Genomic DNA, 14208 nt, shown 5'->3' on the forward strand with positions numbered 1-14208 from the left:
AAATTTTCAAGATAGTTCAACTTTTGCCACTGTGTGGATTAATACGGAATGTGTGTAGTTGTTATTACTTGGGGTTAATGTTAGGAGTAGAGTCATATGCTGGCGTTTCACTGCATTGCTTTAATGCACTCCTGCATTGGGCTCTCACATACTCTCTGCTACTTCATAACCATGTTGGCCGTTTCTATCTTGCGCTGAACCCAGTTGACCAATCACAACAGATTGGGTCAACGGACCAATCAGCGCAGATTAGCCTCATGCAAAGGAGAGGTTCGGGAACAAATGAATCGCTGAACAAATCATATGGGAGTTGTTGGGATAATTCAGCCTGATCTCACGAGAAAACGTAAGTATTTTACGTTTTGTCAGTTTAGTGGCTAATTCGTACGAATTCATACGAGTTCATTCTTACGAAATTGTACGATTTTAAAAAGGAGGCGTGGCACCTAAACCCAACCGTCATTGGGGGATGAGCAAATCGTACGAAAATGTACGAATTAGATCCTACGAATTCATAAGAATTAGCCACTAAATCAAAAAGTTACGAATTGCCATGAGATTGTGTTGGATAATTAGGTAAAAATAAATGCATATTCAGAGGTTCAGAGGCAAAACCCTTGTAAATTCTTGTAAATGAGCATTTTCTATCAGCCTCCTAAAATTAGGCATGGCAGTTTAATTTTATATGTAATGATTATCTTGTAAATAAAATACCTTTTTTTTCATAAATGTCACTTTAAACAATTCTTTGGTTTTTAATTAAATTAAATTCATCTTTATTTGTATAGCGCTTTTACAATGTAGATTGTGTCAAAGCAGCTTCACATAAAAGGCCGTAGTAAATTGGAGCAGTGTAGTTCAGTTTTCAGTGTTTAAGTTCAGTTCAGTTTAGCTCAGTTCAGTGTGGTTTAATAATCACTACTGAGAGTCCAAACACTGAAGAGCAAATCCATCGATGCGCAGCTCGACAGATCCCGAACCATGCAAGCCAGTGGCGACAATGGCAAGGAAAAACTTCACCAATTGGTGAAAGTGAAGAATTAAAAAACCTCGAGAGAAACCAGGCTCAGTTGGGCACGACCATTTCTCCACTGGCCAAATTTCTTGTGCAGAGCTGCAGTCTAGGCGCAGGAGGCTGGTGGCTGGACCTCAGCGAAGACTCGTCTGTCCCTGGAGTGTTGCAGGAATCAGTCTTATACTTTTTAACTTAAATTAAATTTTGTTTTACGTCAAAACCAGCTAAATCCACTTCTGCTTTTTATGGCAAATCACTCTAAATCCACCTATCGGGATAAGACAGTGTATTTAGTTGAAAAATTACTAAAGATGAAATTATTTTTCCAAACATAAAACACATTACTCAAACCACCTAAAATTAAAAATACATAGATCTGTCAAGTAAGTGGCGGTTCATTCCGCTGTGGTAAACCAGTGAAAACCCAGAAGGAAAATGAATGAATTAATTAATAAATCTGTCAAGTAAGTGGTGGTTCATTCCGCTGTGGTAAACAAGGGAAAACGCAGAATGAAAATGAATGAATGAATGAATAAATCTGTCAAGTAAGTGGCGGTTCATTCCGCTGTGGTAAACCAGGGAAAAAGCAGAAGGAAAATGAATAAACAAATAGTATCAAGTAAATGCATTAATAAATAACATTAAAATTGACATAATTGAAATAACATTAATTAAATCTTAACAATCAGTTGTCATTTCTGATATTTGGAATTTAGATTTAATGTAAGTAGAACAATGTAAACAATGTAAACTAAGCTTGGTGGATTCAAATATTGTAATTTAAAACATTAATATCTGTACATTGTCCATTAATAAAAAAAGCTAGGTATTATGAAGTCGGCTAATATAAATGTAGTTTTATACATTATATTTATCTTTTAAAAAATAGCTTACATTAGCGGATAAATCACAAGGTGGGCCTACTGGGCAAAAAGGAGATGCCTCTCAGACAATTTTAGAAGCTGTCATTCATTCATTCTCAGCATACTCAAGGTCTTGGTCTCTTTTTTGTCTCTTGTTTAACCTTGTAGCATCCATGTGGGATAAAAGAACGGCATCTTAACTCTGTCTTTTGTGAAATGGAGTTGCCGTTTAATGTATAGTAAATCGGACTCATTCACAAAGTAGCGTCGCTGCGCAAACAAACGTTATGAATGCATGCTACACTTCCGACTGTACATTGCATTTTCTTTTTCTTATAATGTACAAGTTTTGAGGTACGGGATGCTTTCATTTGCCATTCACTGACAGTCAGACAGGCTCATCCAGTTCATCGAACTTCGTCTTTTAAAATCGAAATCGAAAGCCGAATATGTCTTCTAACAAAAACAGCCGGCGTATCAGCGCGCTGCTACATTGAAAACGTATGATTCGATTCGCACCTTCTGATTGGTTCTATGGATATAGCGGCTTTTGCTGTCAAAGGCAAGTGCTGTTTAGCGGCTTTTGCATACAAACTGTTATTTCTGAATGTGCTGACGCTGCGATTTGGATGATTTGAAGAAAATCTAATTGTTGATGTTGTACTACATGCCTAAAGCATTCAGTCAATGTCAGTTTGAATTTTTGGCGGAAGTGGCGTTTAGCGGCTTTTGCATCTCAACTCTTCATATTATAAGACAATGAACGTGTTTTTTGACCTTGCATGCATATCAGCCTGTAATTGGAGACCCCCAAAACCAAAATATGACCTTTTTTAATGCATAATAGGGGCCCTTTAACAGATATATTTGATATAGAGCAATTTTACAGCGCACATGCTGGAAAGTAAAAGATGAGGCAATTTTTATTTTAGGGTGAACTATCCCTTTTTATAATAAAAAGAAAATGAAAAAAGAGATACTGCAATGGCAATAAATGGTAAACTGTTTTTAAAAGGTGTAGCTGCAATTTAAATGTACACTATATTTAAGTCAGTTACGTTTGCATAAAGGCTTTGGCTGCTAGTTCATTATTTGTTATTTATCAAAAGCTCAAGTGCACTGATCCCAATTGTCTGCACAGTAACTGTCATCAACACACCTGCTTCTGAGAGTTTAATGACAAACCTTTGCACTTCTCGCCAAGATGATAATCTTAACTCCAGCATTAACAAAGGGGCAAGACCCTCTTTAAATCAACTTTAACAGCGCAACATGATGAACAATGATTTATAATTCCACATTTGTAGGTGCTAAGCAAGGGTCAAACTCTGCCGGGACTCCAACACATCTGAGAGATGGGATAATTGTCAGGCTCCGGGCTAAACGTTCAGCCTTTTAATACCCACGAGGGTCCGCTGCGGCGCCACGCATTGCGAAACATCACTCCTCTGTTAAATCACCGAGTCATGTAGCGAGCAATGCCCAGGGCACCATCAAGGTTAATCTGCTAAACACAGGGTGACAAAGCTGCACCATCAAATGAGGGGGTTTGAACAGGACTAAGGTGTTTTTTTGAAAGAAAAGAAGGGGTTATTGTTGACAGCTTTGCTTGAGTTTTTAAGGGTTGCCATCCACCTAAGGGATCATTTATATGGAAAAAAACACAGTTACATCGGCAGAGCTGAATGCTGCTAATGCAGGCCTACAACTACTACTTCAAATAGTTGTATAATTGGGATGCGTTTCACCCAAGGCAAACAGTTTTCAGAGCAGGTAAATATGTGATTAGTAGCTTGTATGACAGTTCACTAATGCATAAAGGTATCGTCTTGAAGCTTCATTTACAGATGGAAATTTCTCATTGCTCTGATGTTGAGATGCATTTAAATTATGGATGTCAATCAATTAAAATATTTAATTGCGATTAATTGCTTGATTGCCATGAAACGCAAAATTTTTGCCTACCCAGGTTCTTTCTACAAACAAACCTCTTTATATATTTCTGGAGACTGCCAAACACATCCCAGGAAGTACGTTTTTTTGTTTTTGTTTTTACGAATCCACCACAGGCCGCTGTGTACGCTTTTTGAGAACTCAAATTTCTCTCGCGTGTGCCATTTGTGCCTGCTATTCTCATGTAGACCCACTAGAGGGCCCTGTCAACTCACTGACCCACCCTCCTCCTTCCCTAAACCCAACCAATTGTATTGATTGACCTGCTCACACAACTAAACTAAAACCCAACTAACAATTTTCAAAAGCAATCCAGATAAAGAAAACCCTGACCTGATTTTTTACCACGTTTTCAGATTTGACCACATTCTCACCCTGTTATTTACTTGTTTATTTAATTTTTTGGATTCCGTTTTTGTCTTACCTGCTTTCTGAAACCGTTCTTCACCAGACTCGAGCACCGTAGTCATGGTCAACGACTCTCTGCATCTCCACTGACAAACATGGCGAGCTAACGGGACCAACTGGTAACAGCGGGAAAGCCGTTCATACAGAATATAACTTGAAGCAAATCTGTAAAATAAAAATATTTTTAAAGATACAAATATTTAACAAATACAAATATTTTAATATAACTATTTAGCAAAATGCTCTGTGTAACTCATAAACTGTTATCAAATTATTATATTTTGACACTTGAATTTGTTTATGTCGAGTTGTCATAACAAAGACATCTCAAACAATGTTACATTTGCATTTAAAATGACATGCTAATGACAATATGTGCCAAGTCATGATTATAAAGGTGTCATGACAGTCTTATGAACACCCCCTTCAAGTAGACTTTTACCTTATTTTATAGCAATTAACCCACCTGTTGACATACAGGTCAAATTTTAACAGCAGAAAAAAAGAATAGAAAGTTCAAACCAAGCATTAGAATAGGGAAGAAAGGTGATTAGTGATTTAAGTGACTTTGAAAGAGGCATGGATGTTGGTGCCAGACGGGCTGGTCTGAGTATTTCAGAAACTGCTGATCCACTGAGATTTCCACACACAACCATCTCTAGGGTTTACAGAGAATGGTCAGAAAAAGAGAAAATATCCAGTGAGCAGCAGTTCTGGGGGTGCAAATGCCTTGTTGATGCCGACATTCGGATGGTAGGGTCAGAATTTTGCATCAACAACATGAAAGTATGAATCCATCTTGCTTTGTACTATTGTATTGAAGGTTCAGGCTGGTGGTGGTGGTGTAATGGTGTGGGGGATATTTTCTTGGCACACTTTGGGCCCATTAGTACCAATTGAGCATCGTGTCAACACCACAGCCTACCTGAGTATTTTTGCTGACCATGTCCATCCCTTTATGACCACAGTGTCACACTAATCAACCCATATTCTGATGGCTACTTCCAGCAGGATAACGCACCATGTCATAAAGCAAAAATCATCTCAGACTGGTTTCTTGAACATGACAATGAGTTCACTGTACTCAAATGGCCTCACAGTCACCAGAACTCAATCCAATAGAGCACCATTGAGATGTGGTGGTATGGGAGATTCGCATCATGCATGTGCAGCCGACAAATCTGCAGCAACTGCGTGATGCTATCATGTCAATATGGAGCAAAATCTCAGAGGAATATTTCCAGTTCCTTGTTGAATCTATGCCACAAAGGATTAAGGCAGTTCTGAAGGCAAAATAGGGTCCAAGACAGTACTAGTAAGGTGTACCTAATAAAGTGGCCGGTGAGTGTGTATGTATACTTTCACATTTTAGTGGTTTAGTGAATTTTTCCAATAAAAATGACTAGTTTTAGACTAACAAATAGACATACGGATGGGCAGACAGGTGTTTCTGTTGCTAGTAGATCATTACTCTGTAAACATATGTGTTGCTAACTAACTTCAACTTCTCACTTGTACTGTAAAGGAAACTAGCCTGTATTGCTATTTTGTTATCACTGTGTCTTTAATTGAAAAATAAAATGCCGGTGACCCCATTTTGCACTTCTACTAACCCAGCTCTGGTGCAGTGACTGCTGTCACGCCGGGATGCTGTGTGTTCAAAAGCAAACCTGACCTGTATACCAACAATGCATCAGCATTATGAGTCGACCACATCAAACCGAGAAAAGAACTGGCATCACAATTACAGGCTACCTGAAGCAGTTTGCCTGAACAAACCACTCATTACGCCCTTCCATACCTATATAATTAGAACAGTATTGCAAAGGTATTTTCCATAGGATGAAAACAGGATTGGCCAGAAGTGGCTCTACTCCAGAAGTCACTCTACTCTGTCCAATTCCAGTTCAGCTATGTAGTTTATCTTGCCCCGATTTGGATATGCATGCTAGCAAGCTTCATATAGCCTTTATCACGCCGGGCATCGAAAAGACAGCATGCCTCATTAAAAAGAAGTGATGTCATTAAATTTATTGGCAATTTCCTTTTTGACATTATCATAGCAGCACCAAAGAGAACTGTTCCGCCGGCTCCGGTCCCACCCCTTTGGTTCCCCGTCTCCCTCCCCGGATGCTGTGATCAAGGGTAATTACCTGCACAGACATTGCACTGAACAAAGCAAACAGGGAGTGGCCCGAAATAGGAGGTCTAGACTTGGTGTCTCTGCAGTTTTCTTTTCCTCATTCTATCAATCTATTTGTCGATCTATCTCTATCTATTTACTTAGATTGTTTATTTCGAGCTACAGTGTTTTGTGTGTTTACACGCCAGTCACTGAGAATGTGAGAACTGGAAAAGCAAAGCAAGAGCGCAATTAAGAGAACATCTTTGGTCTTGTGCTAAAGCTTATGACATTTGCTTCGCATACAGGATCTGGTGGCATTTTGCATACTTAATTTTCTATGCATTGATATATGACTTGTTTTGAGTGTCCCAATATACATTTAAGGGTAATACATAAATTCTTAAACACACTCTTTGTGGAGTAAACCTGCATGTAGTGGTAAATATAGATTAAAAATATTAAAGAAACAGCACATAATCTTGAATTAAACCACATTCTTTAAAGTAAGGATATAATAGTTTATAGGGAGAACAAAAATCCAATAATCTTCATTAAAAACTTAAAATAATGAATACATCACAGTATATTTGGACCAAAGCATCAGAGATTTCCTTAAGCTGTTCATTATTTAAGGCTCTAAGCTATTTTATTTTTCTTTACTTACTTGCGTACCATGTATAATACTAATCAAATTAATAATACATGTACTTCCTATCTATAATACTAATACAATTAATAATAACAATTACTGAAGAAGTGCACTTAGTTACATTTAATTTGAGTCCTTGTTATAGTGTAACTATTCATTCAAGTATTGAGTAGTATTAATTAATTACATGCACTTACATAGAATTTAATAGGATTAGAATGTGGGTTAGGTTTAGGGTTATCATGTAATTATGCATAATTAATTGTAATTATTGTAGTGAGTACATGGAGGATGTGTAACAAGCATTTTTTTTATCTTTATTTTGCCAGGAAGGTCTCATGGAGATTAAAATACCTATTCTTTCGGAGAGTCCTTGCCAAAAAGTACTACTATGAAGTTATGTAAACTAATTTACATACCAAAAGAAAACAACATACACAATATACACTGCCAAAATGATAAATAATAATAAGCATGCATCAAAATTACTACACAATTCACTCATCACAGATTGAAATAAACGTTTAAAAATATTAATAAATAGTTTCCTTATTAAATAAATGGCTGTTTATTTACGTCGCCATTGTGGGTCATAAAAATGGAGAACTAATTTAAATCCATTCGATGGTAAAGTGGTAGAATTTGTTTTCTGCAATTTGACAAATATCACCCAAATTTGATTTGCTACACAGACAGTTTTTTTTATTTATTAATGCGAAATTTGCTCAATTCTGTGACCTCATTGGTGACCAAAATGATCAAAAGACGATGCCACAGTAATTTGACCAAATAAGTTCTTATTATAATATTGTTTCTTTTCGCGCTACCAGATGACCCCTTACCTCCATGTGGACGGCTTTTTCGCTGTTACTAGTTTATCCAGCCTGATCTCACGAGAAAACGTAAGTATTTTACGTTTTGTCAGTTTAGTGGCTAATTCGTACGAAATAAAAAGGAGGCGTGGCACCTAACCCCACCCCTAAACCCCATTGGGGGATGAACAAATCGTACTAAATTGTACGAATTAGATCGTACGAATTTATACGAATTAGCCACTAAATCAAAAAGTTACGAATTGCCGTGAGATTGTGTTGGTTTATCCAGTTGCTCACTGCGTACATCAGTGATCTGGAGACGCAAAGAGGAGTTGACTGCAACAACGGGGTTCAGTGAAGAACGCTTTCAGAAAGCAGGTAAAACAAAAACTAAAGGCTTAAAAATAAAATAACCAAGTAAATAGCAGGGTGAGAACGTGGTAAGATCTGAAAACGTGGTAGAAATCTTGCGACCGTGAGAGGTTTTCATTTTCTAGATTGCTTTTGAAAACACTGCCGGTTGGGTTTAAGGCTGGTCAATCGGTGCTTTTGAAAACATTATTGGTTCGTTTTAAGGAAGGGATGAGTAGGGATATCCAACACAATCTCACGGCAATTCGTAACTTTTTGATGTAGTGGCTAATTCGTACGAATTTGTACGATCTAATTCGTACAATTTAGTACGATTTGCTCATCTGCCAATGACGGTTAGGTTTAGGGGTGGGGTTAGGTGCCACGCCTCCTTTTTAAAATCGTACAATTTCGTACGACTGAACTCATACGAATTCGTACGAATTAGCCACTAAACTGTCAAAATGTAAAATACTAACGTTTTCTCGTGAGATCAGGCTGGGATATCAGTCAGCCTGTCAGTCAGTCAGTCGACAGCCTCGTCTAGTGGATTTATACAAGAAGAGCAGGCGCAAATGGTACCCGTGAGAGAAATTTGAGATCTTAAATAGCGTACACAACGACCTCTGTGGGATTTATACAAGAAGAACAGGCGTGAATGGCACTCCTTAGAGAAATTTGAGATCTGAAATAGTGTACACAGCTGCCTCTGGTGGATTTGCGAAAACAAAAACTGCAACAAAAAAACACATCTTCTTGTTCCTGGTCCCTCCTTATTATTCATAGTCATTTACACATAGACAAATGAACTAGAAGTTCTAAATCAGTGGCAGAAAAAGCTTAGGGCAATATGAGATATTAGATATTCCTGTGTCATTTACATGCACATGTGATTTCTCTTGCTTGCGCTCCCTCTCCTTTTTTCTGTCTATCTGATTCAATGCAGTGACTAATGCGCTGCAAAGAGTAAAGCTAGTTATAACTTGTCTATAATTTAGTGAATGACCATAGAATAGGCAGAATAATCAACAGCTTGCCGTGCATTAAATGATTTTAAATTCGCTTCGTGTCGGGTGGTTCTTTGCCTTCACGCCGTGCATTTAAGTATGGGATAATCAACAGCTTGCCGTGTGTTAAAGGATTTTAAATGCATGACGTGCAGCCAAAGAACCGCCTGATGTGCTTGACAAGCTGTTGATAATCCCGCTTATTCTATGGATGTTTGCTAAGTTATAGACAAGTAGAACTTAGTTTTTGCTCATTGTAGCTCAATATTTGACTGACTTTTTATTAGTTATGTTAGATCTTGTCCCCACTGAATCAACAGTGAAAGAGAGAGAGAGAGAGAGGAGAGAGAGAGAGAGAGAGACAGAGAGGGAGGGAGGATGGGTGTGAGAGAGATCATGTGTGTGCATGTAAATGACAACAGCTGGTATTTCTGATCTTTCAATTCAATTATTCACAACTAATACAGCGAAAGCTAGCCTAATTCTCATATCTAACAATTACATAAATAAAAATCGTGTTTAAAGGACAGGATCAAACATGCTTTTTGATTAAGCTACAGTACTTTATGCATTGTGTCAAGATCACCAGCGATCGTAACTTCCTAGATCGCTAGATCTCACACACATCCACATGGACTACAAATCCGCCATTCATGGACTACATTTTCATACATGCACTCCGTTCACAAATACACATGCTTCCTCATTATGACTAATTACACTCGCACCACCTGAGCATTGTCAAAGACTGATTACAGACACTATTTAAACAGCACACACTCTCACGTCTATTGCCGAGTCTTGTTTTCTGTAAAGTGACAATACAACGCGGTTCTCCTAGTCTTGTTTTCCTGTGTTTTGACCATAGTCTTCTTTATACTTGTCCCTGTTCGCCGCCTGCCTTCTGACCTCTCGCCTGTGTTTATACTACAATTCTGGACTGCCTTTATACATCTGTTTGCAACTGGGTTGACCATTGCTTGCCTGACTTCGAGTAAACCTGCAAGTGGATCCTAAATTCAGTTGTCTGTGTCTGATTTGTCTGTTTTAAATAGATATTTTATTTCTAATACAACTACTCTTCTGTTTTAAGCTGCAGTCACACTGGGCTTTGTGTGTGTGAAATTCTGTCATACGGCGCTGCGAAAAGGGGTGGGATTAAACAAGATGATTAGACATTTAAAAAAGCGAGCAATTGCTCCATATTTTACAATTTCTGTCCAGAGAGGTCCTGTTTTGATCTTCGATTGGTCTCACGCAGTCAAGTGATGCGATTTCGAAGGTCAGAGTTCACCAAGCTTAAACTTTGCACCGCAGCAACCTGTGAAACTTAATGCATGACCCTGCATTTCCGGTCTGACGCATTCGCGTGAGTATGAATGGAAGTCTACGGGAGAAAAAGCCCAGTGTGACCGCAGCTTTAAAGTTTGAACGTGTGTGTGTGTGTGTGTGTGTATATATATGTGTGTATATATATATATATATATATATATATATATATATATATATATATATATATATATAAGGGGTGTAACTTATGGATCACAACCCACAGTTTTAAATTACAATTTTTTATTTTTTTTTTTACTTTGTGGCTTCCCTATATAACATAAGTTATGGTGGCACCTACATTTTTTTAGGTTCTTAATGATGTTTTCTTTCACTACTTGTTTAGCCAGCATACTATAAACGCATTTAGTGTAAAGCTGCAATAATGATCATGAAAAGATCGGCATCTTCAATTCAAACACCCATGCAACAAAAAATTTAAATGATGATTTGCATATGTTTATAAAGCCTTCAAAGCACTTCATTCAGAAATAGATTCAGTTTTTACCCTTTTCAGTTAGTTACAAGTTATAAACAACCAAGTAATGATGACTGGGATAACAATTTTATAGTTCAGATATAAACACTGATGTTCATGGTCCAGATTAAAATCACCATTAAATCACTGTCATATACCCTTAACTTGAACCCTTAGCTTAAAAATTAAAATTGTAGCCATTACATTCTTTAACTAATAGGTGGACTGAATAATACCTCAAAAATGTTATATCTAGTTTAAATATGATGTGTTGTACGAATTAGAATGTTAAATTTATACATTTAGCATTATCAGCAACAGTAGCAATGGCGATTTTTCACAATGTTTAGTATTTTACAATATATTTTGATTCAGCTGGTTATTTCTTGATTTTATTTGTAATAAAATTGCAGGTTCTAAGTTCTGTTTGTTAAAATCAAAAGTTTCAAAAACCATAATGTAATCAAAAACTATAAAATTCGTAATCTGTTACACTACTGCTATATATGCTTATTATTTTGATCAAATCTGTTTTAAAATAATTCCAGAAGTATTTAAATTAGATGTCTAATAATGAATGGCGGCGTGGTGGCTCATTGGTTAGAACTGTCACCTCACAGCAAGAAGGTCGCAGGTTCAAGTCCCGACTGGGCCAGTTGGCATTTCTGTGTGGAGTTTGCATGTTCTCCCTGTGTTGACATGGTGGGTTTTCTCTGGGCATTCAGGTTTCCCCCACAATCTAATGACATGCAATATTAGTGAATTGAATAAACTAAATTCCCCATAGTGTATGAGTGTGTGTGTGTGTGAATGAGATGGTGTATGGGTGTTTCCCAAAACTGGGTTGCAGCTGGAAGGGCATCCACTGCATAAAACATATGCCCGAATAATTGGCGGTTCATTCCACTGTGGCAACCTCTGATAAATAAGGGTCTAAGCTGAAGGAAAATTAAGAATGAATAATAAAATAAATCACGCAAAATGATCAATCATTTAACACATGCAAAACTTTAACGCTTATTAATGTTGCTTTGAATAAAATAAAACGATTAAAAACACATTAAAGACTATACACATGAAATTAAACAGAGGTAAGTGGTCAGCTGTTAAGCGCAAAAAGGAACGGCGTCATACCACCCCATAGCGTTCGTTTTAAAGGCAAAATGCAGCTTACGTACCTCCGATCTCCAGAAATGTATATACAGTTGAAGTCAGAATTATTAGCCCCCTTTTGATTTATTTTATTTTTTTTTACTTTTTTAAATATTTCCCAAATTATGTTTAACAGAAATTTTCACAGTATGTCAAACAATATTTTTTCTTCTGGAGAAAGTCTTTTTTGTTTTATTTCGGCAAGAAGAAAAACAGTTTTTAATTTTTTTAAAACTATTTTAACGTCAAAATTATTAAAAAAAAATTTCTGATAGTCTACAGAACCATCATTATACAATAACTTGCCTAATTACCCTAACCTACCTAGTTAACCTAATTAACCTAGTTAAGCCTTTAAATGTCACTTTAAGCTGTATAAAAGTGTCTTGAAAAATATCTAGTCAAATATGATTTACTGTCATCATGACAAAGATAAAATATTAGACTTATTAGAAATAAGTTATTAAAACTATTATGTTCAGAAATGTGCTGAAAAAAATCTTCTCTGTTAAACAGAAATTGGGGAAAAAAATAAAAGGGGGGGTTAATAATTTTGACTTCAACTGTACATTTTCAAAAAAAGTTAGTTATTGTTCTACTGCATTATTAAAAAATACCTTTTATCATTTTATCATTATCTAAACCAACCAATCTCAACATTTGTTAGATCAGAACCATATTGTTTTTGCTTAAAACTACTCTTCAAATGACCGCTTTTCCTTTTCTCCTTGAGCAATAAGCGCTTCAGTTAACCAGCTTCAACAACAAACTGTCATGGAATACTTTATCTACTTTCGCAGTGACTTGTGTTGGTGTAATTATAGCTCAATCTAAAACGCCTGTGATTTTTATTTCTTCCACTGAAGCCATTTGCCCTTTGGGGCCTCATTACAGTAAAAGAAGCTGACTACAAAATGTTTTGTTATACTATACTCTGCAATACTGCGCACAATGCTTTTATAATCTCTGGATATTATGTCACATATTTGACCTGGATGGTTTAAATACATGCGCTGTAGCTGAAACTAATTAAAGGTGTTGTTGCTAAGGCAAGCCTTACTATCACTACTGCTCATACAAGAGTAAAAGATTTAAAGAGTATTCAACTTCATTATGTAACCCAAAACTGTATGTATTAGGGATATATTTAATTACTTATATTGTGTCTGTCATTGGGATCTCATGGGGCTTGGTCCCTTTATTCAACAGGTGTCGCCACAGTGGAATGAACCGCCAACTTATCCAGCACATGTTTTATGCAGCGAATGCCCTTCCAGCTGCAACCCAACACTGGGAAACACCATACACTCTTGCATTCACACTCGTACACTACAGCCAATTTAGCTTCTTCAATTCACCTGTATAGCATGTCTTTGGACTGTGGAGGAAACCAGAGCACCCAGAGGAAACCCACGCCAACACGAAGAGAACATGCAAACTCCATACAGTAATGCCAACTGGCCCAGCCGGGGCTCGAACCAGCGACCTTCTTGCTGTGAGGTGATTGTGCTACCCATATTATATTATATAATATATATATTATATTTATTATATTATATTATAATATATTATATTATTTTATATTTATTTTATTATATTATATTATATTATATTATATTATATTATATTATATTTATTAAACTATATTATATTACATTATATTATATTTATTATATTATATTATATTTATTATATTATATTTATTAAATTAAATTATATTATATTATATTTATTAAATTATATTATATTACATTATATTTATTATATTATATTGTATTGTATTGTATTATATTTATTATATTATATTATATTATATTATATTATATTATATTATATTATATTATTATTGTATTATATTATATTATATTATATTATATTATATTATATTATATTATATTATATTATATTACATTATATTATATTATATAGGACTGAAAAAATCTGTTAAAACTGTAACAACCGTAAAAACAATGATGAAATTTGATTTAATTAATTTAAATGAATGGGCAGACCCATATTTAATTTGTGATGGAAATGATACAGTCCTTGAATTAGGGCCAAAC

The 14208-nt window shown here is 36.0% G+C and overlaps 1 long non-coding RNA gene across 1 annotated transcript in view; it reads right to left on the reverse strand.

Annotated features, from left to right (window-relative positions):
• The window catches only part of LOC130214814 (uncharacterized), an 80529-nt gene extending 76147 nt beyond the window's left edge, over positions 1 to 4382 (reverse strand). Inside the window, exon 1 of the long non-coding RNA XR_008835638.1 lies at positions 4256 to 4382. This is a non-coding gene — a long non-coding RNA (uncharacterized LOC130214814). The remainder of the gene's footprint in view (positions 1 to 4255) is intronic.
• Between the last annotated feature and the right edge of the window lie 9826 nt (positions 4383 to 14208).

Source organism: Danio aesculapii, chromosome 21 (genome assembly GCF_903798145.1).
Source record: "Danio aesculapii chromosome 21, fDanAes4.1, whole genome shotgun sequence".
Lineage (NCBI taxonomy): Eukaryota > Metazoa > Chordata > Actinopteri > Cypriniformes > Danionidae > Danio > Danio aesculapii.